This window comes from Arachis duranensis, chromosome 9 (genome assembly GCF_000817695.3).
Source record: "Arachis duranensis cultivar V14167 chromosome 9, aradu.V14167.gnm2.J7QH, whole genome shotgun sequence".
Lineage (NCBI taxonomy): Eukaryota > Viridiplantae > Streptophyta > Magnoliopsida > Fabales > Fabaceae > Arachis > Arachis duranensis.
The window spans coordinates 59,332,015-59,340,032 of NC_029780.3; the positions used below are offsets into that span (position 1 = coordinate 59,332,015).

At 37.4% G+C, this 8,018-nt stretch overlaps 1 non-coding gene across 1 annotated transcript; it reads left to right on the plus strand.

Annotated features, from left to right (window-relative positions):
* Window positions 1–4,343: 4,343 nt before the first annotated feature.
* LOC127741817 (small nucleolar RNA R71) lies at window positions 4,344–4,451 on the plus strand. Its single transcript, XR_008003022.1, has one exon. It is a non-coding gene; the product is annotated as a small nucleolar RNA R71 (small nucleolar RNA).
* The last annotated feature ends 3,567 nt before the right edge of the window (window positions 4,452–8,018 follow it).

Here is an 8,018-nt window from a genome sequence, read left to right on the forward strand (position 1 = left end):
TTTGGATCACGACTTTAACCTCTCAGTCTCAAGCTTTTCACTTGGACCTTCATGACACAAGCACATGGTTAAGGACAGCTTGATTTAGCCGCTTAGGCCTGGATTTTATTTCCTTCGACCCTCCTATCCATTGATGCTCAAAGCCTTGGATCCTTTTTACCATTGCCTTTTTGTTTTAAGGGCTATTGACTTTTTCTGCTTGCTTTTTTCTTTTTCTTTTATTTTTTCGCTCTTTTTTTTTCACAAGCTTTTTATTCACTGCTTTTTCTTGCTTCAAGAATCAATTTTATGATTTTTCAGATCATCAATAATATTCCTCTTTTTCATCATTCTTTCAAGAGCCAATAATTTTAACATTCATAAACAACAAGATAAAAAATATGCACTGTTCAAGCATTCATTCAGAAAACAAAAAGTATTGTCACCACATCAATATAATTAAACTAATATCAAGGATGAATTCAAAACTCATGTACATCTTGTCCTTTTGTATTAAAAACATATTTCATTTAAGAAAGGTGAAGGATTCATGAAATTATTCATAGCTTTAAGACATAGTTACTAAATACTAATGATCATGTAGTAAAGACTCAAAAACATAGACAAACATAGAGCATAAAATCGAAAAAAAGAGAGATAAGAACAAGGTAGTTAAGGAATGAGTCCACCTTAGTGATGGTGGCGCCTTCTTCTTGAAGGACTGATGAGCGGATAATTTATACGCTTTTTGGCATTATTTTTAGTATGTTTTAGTTAGTTTTTAGTATATTTTTATTAGTTTTTAGTTAAAATTAACTTTTCTGGACTTTACTATGAGTTTGTGTGTTTTTCTATGATTTCAGGTATTTTCTGGCTGAAATTGAGGGACCTGAGCAAAAATCTGATTCAGAGGCTGAAAAGGATTGCAGATGCTGTTGGATTCTGACCTCCCTGCACTCGAAGTGGATTTTCTGGCGCTACCGAAACCCAATTGGCGCGTTCTCAACTGCGTTGAAAAGTAGACATCCTGGGCTTTCCAGCAATATATAATAGTCCATACTTTGCCCGAAATTTGACGGCCCAAATCGGCGTTCCAAATTAGCTCAAAACTGCCCAGCGTTAAACGCCGGAACTGGCACAAGAATGGGAGTTAAACGCCCAAACTGGCATAAAAGCTGGCGAACTCCAAGAGAAGTCTCTTCACGAAAATGCTTCAATGCTCAGCCCAAGCACACACCAAGTGGGCCCGGAAGTGGATTTTTATGTCATTTACTCATCCTTGTAAACCCTAGGCTACTAGTTCTCTACAAATAGGACCTTTTGCTATTGTATTTTCATCTTTTTATCATTGGAATCTTTTGATCACTTTAGATCTCTAGATCATCTTTGGACGTCTAGTTCTTAGATCATGGGGGCTGGCCTCTCGGCCATGCCTTTACCTTGTTCTTATGTATTTTCAATGGTGGAGTTTCTACACGCCATAGATTAAGGTGGGGAGCTCTACTGTACCTCGAGTATTAATGCAATTACTATTGTTCTTCTATTCAATTCAGCTCATTCTTGTTCTAAGATATTCATTCGCACCCAAGAACATGATGAATGTGATGATTATGTGACGCTCATCATCATTCTCACTTATGAACGCGTGCCTGACAACCACTTCTGTTCTACAAGCAAACAAGGCTTGAATGTTTATCTCTTGGATCCCTTGATCGGAATCTTCGTGGTATAAGCTAGAATTGATGGCGGCATTCAAGAGAATCCGGAAGGTCTAAACCTTGTCTGTGGTATTCTGAGTAGGATTCGGGACAAAGCATCTCCATACGCTTATCTGAAATTCTCACCAATGAATTACATAAGTATCTCTATCTTTATTTTATGCTTTATTCATAAATCATCCATATCCATTTGAGTCTGCCTGACTAAGATTTACAAGGTGACCATAGCTTGCTTCATACCAACAATCTCTGTGGGATCGACCCTTACTCGCGTAAGGTTTATTACTTGGACGACCCAGTACACTTGCTGGTTAGTTGTGCGAAGTTGTGTTTATGCCATGGTTTTGAACACCAAGTTTTTGGATTCATCACCGGGGATTATTTGTGTTGTGAAAAGTATTGATCACAATTTCGTGCACCAGTGATCCTGTGGGGTCCACAGGATCCTGAGGTGTCAAGGATTTCTCATTCTTGCACTCTTTAGGTGTGTAAAATGCCCTTTGTATGCAATACTGGCGTTTAACGCCAGATTGATGCTTGTTTTTGGCACTAAATGCCAGCTCTATGCTTGTTTCTAGCGTTAAACGCCACTTTGCTGCTTGTTTCTAGCGTTTAACGCCAGCTTTCCACAGGGTGCAATCCTAGCGTTTAAACGCCAGACTGCTGCTTGTTTCTGGCATTTAACGCCAGCTTCATGCTCTGTTCTGGCGTTGAACGCCAGCCAGATGCTCCTTACTGGCGTTTAAACGCCAGTAAGCTCTTCCTCCAAGGTGTGCTTTTTTTCTGCTGTTTTTTATTCTATTTTTAATTTTTGCAATTATTTTGTGACTCCACATGATCATAAACCTAAAAGAACATAAAAGAACAATAGAGATATAGATAAATAAAAATTGGGTTGCCTCCCAATAAGCGCTTCTTTATTGTCAATAGCTTAACAGTGAGCTCTCATGGAGCTTCACAGATGTTCAGAGCATTGTTGAGACCTCCTAATACCAAACTTAGAGTTTGAATATGGGGGTTCAACACCAAAGTTAGAGTTTGGTTGTGGCCTCCAAACACCAAACTTAGAGTTTGACTATGGGGGCTCTGTCTGACTCTGTATTGAGAGAAGCTTATTATGCCTCTTTTCCATGTTTACAGAAGGATAACCTTGAGCTTTAAACACAAGGTAGTCCCCATTCAATTGAAGGACTAGTTCACCTCTGTCAACATCAATCACAGCTTTTGCTGTGGCTAGGAAGGGTCTTTCAAGAATGATGGATTCATTCTCATCCTTCCCAGTGTCTAAGATTATGAAATCAGCAGGGATGTAAAGGCCTTCAACCTTTACCAACACGTCCTCTACCAATCCATAAGCTTGTTTTATTGACTTGTCTGCCATCTCTAATGAGATTCTTGCAGCTTGTACCTCAAAGATCCCCAGTTTCTCCATTACAGAGAGTGGCATAAGATTTATTCCTGACCCCAGGTCACACAGAGCCTTCTCAAAGGTCATGGTGCCTATGGTACAGGATATTAAGAATTTACTAGGATCTTGTTTCTTTTGAGGTAGAGTTTGCTGAGCCGATGTATTTAGTTCATTAGTGAGCAAAGGAGGTTCATTTTCCCAAGTCTCATTACCAAACAACTTGGCATTCAGCTTCATGATGGCTCCTAGATATTGAGCAACTTTCTCTTCAGTTACATCTTCATCCTCTTCAGAGGAAGAATAGTTCTCAGAGCTCATGAATGGTAAAAAGAGGTTCAATGGAATCTCTATGGTCTCTAGGTGAGCCTCAGATTCCTCAGGTTCCTCAGTTTGGAACTCCTTTTTATTTAGAGAACGTCCCAGGAGGTTTTCCTTACTGGGATTCACGTCCTTCTCCTCTTTTGCGCATTCGCCCATATTGATTATATCAATGGCCTTGCACTCTCTTTTTGGATTCTCTTTTATATTGCTTGGGAGAGTACTAGGAGGAGTTTCAGTGACTTTCTTACTCAACTGGCCCACTTGTGCCTCCAAATTTCTAATGGAGGACCTTGTTTCATTCTTGAAACTTAAAGTGGCCTTAGATAGATCAGAGACTATGTTTGCTAAGCTAGAGGGGCTCTACTCAGAATTCTCTATCTGTTGCTAAGAAGATGATAGAAAAGGCTTGCTATTGCTAAACTTGTTTCTTCCACCATTGTTATTATTGAAGCTTTGTTTCTGTGGATCCTTCCATGAAAAATTTGTATGATTTTTCCATGAAGGGTTATAGGTGTTTTCAAAGGCTTCACCCATGTAATTTACCTCTACCATTGCAAGGTTCTCAGGATCATAAGCTTCTTCTTTAGAAGATGCTTCTTTAGTACTGTTGGATGCATTTTGCAGTCCATTCAGACTCTGAGATATCATGTTGACTTGCTGAGTTAACATTTCGTTCTGAGCCAATATGGCATTCAGAGCATCAATTCAAAAACTCCCTTCCTTTGAGGCATCCCATTATTCACAGGATTCCTCTCAGAGGTGTACATGAATTGGTTATTTGCAACCATGTCAATAAGTTCTTGAGCTTCTGCAGGTGTTTTCTTTAGGTGAATGGATCTACCTGCAGAATGGTCTAATGACATCTTAGACAATTCAGACAGACCATCGTAGAATATATCCAGGATGGTCCATTCTGAAAGCATGTCAGAAGGACACTTTTTGGTCAGTTGCTTGTATCTTTCCCAAGCTTCATAGAGGGATTCACCTTCTTTTTGTCTGAAGGTTTGAACATCCACTCTAAGCTTGCTCAGCTTTTGAGGAGGAAAGAACTTGGCTAAGAAGGCCGTGACCAGCTTATCCCAAGAGTCTAGGCTATCTTTAGGTTGAGTCCAACCATGTTCTAGCTCTGTCTCTTACAGCAAAAGGGAAAAGCATAAGCCTGTAGACTTCAGGATCTACTCCATTAGTGTTAATAGTATCACATATCTGCAAGAACTCGGTTAAGAACTGAAAAAGATCTTCTGATGAAAGTCCATAAAACTTGCAATTTTGTTGCATCAGAGAAACTAATTGAGGCTTTAGCTCAAAATTGTTTGCTCTAATGGCAGGGATTGAGATGCTTCTTCCATGTAAGTTGGAATTTGGTGCAGTGAAGTCACCAAGCATCTTTCTTGCATTGTTGGCATTGTTGTTATTTTCGGCTGCTATGTCTTCTTCTTTTTCGAATGTTTCTGTTAAGTCCTCTCCAGAGGGTCGTGCCTTAGCTTCCCTTAGCTTCCTCCTTAGAGTCCTTTCAGGTTCAGGATCTGCTTCAACAAGAATGTCCTTGTCCTTGCTCCTGCTCATATGAAAAAGAAGAGAACAGAAAAGAAGAGGAATCCTCTATGTCACAGTATAGAGATTCCTTTATGTGAGTAGAAGAAGAAAAGAATAGAAGAAGGAGAAGAGAAAAAAAATTCGAACTCAGAGGAGAAGAGAGAGTTCGAATTTTTAGATGAAGAGAAGAGTTAGTAAATGAATAAATAAATAGAAGAAGATGAGAGAGAGAAATTCGAAAATTATTTTTGAAAAATAGATAGTGATTTTTAAAATTTGAGAGAAGAAGTACTATTAAAATTAAAATTTGAAACAATTAGTTAATTAAAAGAATTTTGAAAAAGAAGAGGGAATTTTCAAAAATTAGAGAGAGAAAAGTAGTTAGGTAATTTTGAAAAAGATAAGAAACAAACAAAAAGTCAATTAGTTAGTTGAAAAAGATTTGAAAATAATTGAAATTTATTTTGAAAAAGATTTGAAAAGGAAGTTAAAAAGATTTGATTTTTAAAATTAAAATTGATTACTTGACTAAGAAGAAACTAAAAGATATGATTCTAGAATTTAAAGATTGAACCTTTCTTAACAAGAAAGTAACAAACTTCAAATTTTTGAATTAATCACATTAATTGTTAGCAAAGTTTTCGAAATTTTGAAATGAAATTAAGAAAAAGATTTTGAAAAATATTTTTAAATTTTTGAAAATAAAAAAATGAAAAAGATTTGATTTTTGAAATTGAAATCTTGACTTGACTAACAAGAAACAACTTACTTTAGAAATTTTTGATTAAGTCAACCCAAAGATTTCGAAAATTCTGAGTAAAATAAGGAAAAGATATTTTTTATTTTTTTTAATTTAATGATGAGAGAGAAAAACAACTAAATGACTCACAACATAAAAATTATAAATCAAAACACATGATGCATGCAAGAACACTATGAATGTCAAGATGAACACCAAGACACTTTGTAGATCAAGATGAACATCAAGACTTGTTTTTGAAACATTTTCAAGAAAAGGAAACATGTGAGACACCAAACTTAAAAAATTTTAATGCTTAGACACTAACAAACGAAAAATGCATATGAAAAACAACAAAAGACACAAAACAAGAAAATATGAAGATCAAACAAGAAGACTTATCAAGAATAACTTGAAGATCATGAAGAACACATGCATGAATTTTTGAAAAATTTTAAGAAAATTAAAAGATGCAATTGACACCAAACTTTAAAAATTGACACTAGACTCAAACAAGAAACACAACATATTTTTGGCTTTTATGATTTTATAATTTTTTTTGGATTTTTTTTGGTTTTTTCGAAAATTATTATTAGAAAAATGAAAAAGAAAAGAAAGTTTTTCTTTTTTGAAAGATTTTTGAAAACTTTTTGAAAAGAAAATTACCTAATCTGAGCAACAAGATGAACCGTTAGTTGTCCAAACTCAAACAATCCCCGGCAACGGCACCAAAAACTTGGTGCATGAAATTGTGATCTCTAACAACGGCGCTCAACTTGGTACGCACATTTATAAACTCAGCACTTTCTTCACAACTTTGCATCACTAACTAGCAAGTGCACTGGGTCGTCCAAGTAATAAACCTTACGTGAGTAAGGGTCGATCCCACGGAGATTGTTGGTATGAAGCAAGCTATGGTCACCTTGTAAATCTCAGTCAGGCGGATCCTAATGGTTATAATGGTTTTCGAAAATAAAGATAGAGATACTTATGTAATTCATTGGTGGGAATTTCAGATAAGCGCATGAAGATATTGTGTTCCTTCTGAATCTCTACTTTCCTACTGCTTTCATCTGATCATTCTTACTCCTTTCCATGGCAAGCTATATGTAGGGCGTCACCAATGTCAATGGCTACCTCCCATCCTCTCAGTGAAAAAGGTCCAAATGCGCTGTCACAGTACGGCTAATCATCTGTTGGTTCTCGATCATGTCGGAATAGGATCCATTGATCCTTTTGCGTCTGTCACTATGCCCAACACTCGCGAGTTTGAAGCTCGTCACAGTCATCCCATCTCAGATCTTACTCAGAATAAGTGGCACGCCCAGCTTTTCTTGCCTTTTCTAGCATTGGCGTGCCACGCCTGGATGCTCAAGTGGCACGCTCAAGTGATGGTTGGGAGCTGCGTGCCACGCCTTCGATATCAAGTGGTACGACCAGCTTTACTTGGCCTTCTATAGCATTAGCGTGCCACGCCTGGGTCTTCAAGTGGCACGCCTAAGGGATGGTTGGGAGCTGGCGTGCCACGCCTTCGATATAAAATGGAATGCCCAGTGATGAGACCATATTTGATGAGATATTTTGACTTGATTTGGATGGATTTCATCACAAAAACTCACACTTAAGCACCAAAATAGCATATTTTTTGTGTTTGATTCCTAAATTTTTCCTAAATGTGAAAACAAACATTTTTGTGCTTAAATTGAGCAATTCAATTCCACTTCTATGACATTCGATGCCATGACATATTTGTTGGGTGATTTTAGGTCCTAGAGGCAAGTTTGGCAAGGCGAAAGTGGAAGGAAGCATGTACAAAGGGAGAAAACATGAAGTAAACAAAGGAGAAGAACTCAGCCCTGCGTGTGTACGCACAACCTTTCGTGCATACGCACAAGAAGGAAATCAGCATGCGTGCGTACGCACAAGTGGAAATTCGGCAAAGTGTGCAGACGCACACACCTGTGCGTACGTACAGGTACCAACGCATGCCTCCATTAAAAAGTCACGTGCTGCGCGGTTTTGGTGGTCTTTAGGCCCATTTTTGAAGTGCTAAAGGCTGGTTGAGAGGCTACATTAAGGGCATATCAACACATAACAAAGGGAGCTATCTTAGTATAGGAAAAACACATAGTAGGAGTAGGAGTAGTATAGAGTAGGAAATTCTCTCTTAGGGTTTTAATTAGCGTTTGAAGAATTTTATAGTTCAAGTTTTGCTTTTGGATTTTGCTATTTCATTGTAAGTATTTCTTTAATTCCTCTTTTATTACATTACTTGTTCTACATTTCCTTACACTTTAATTTTCTTTGTCAATATTTA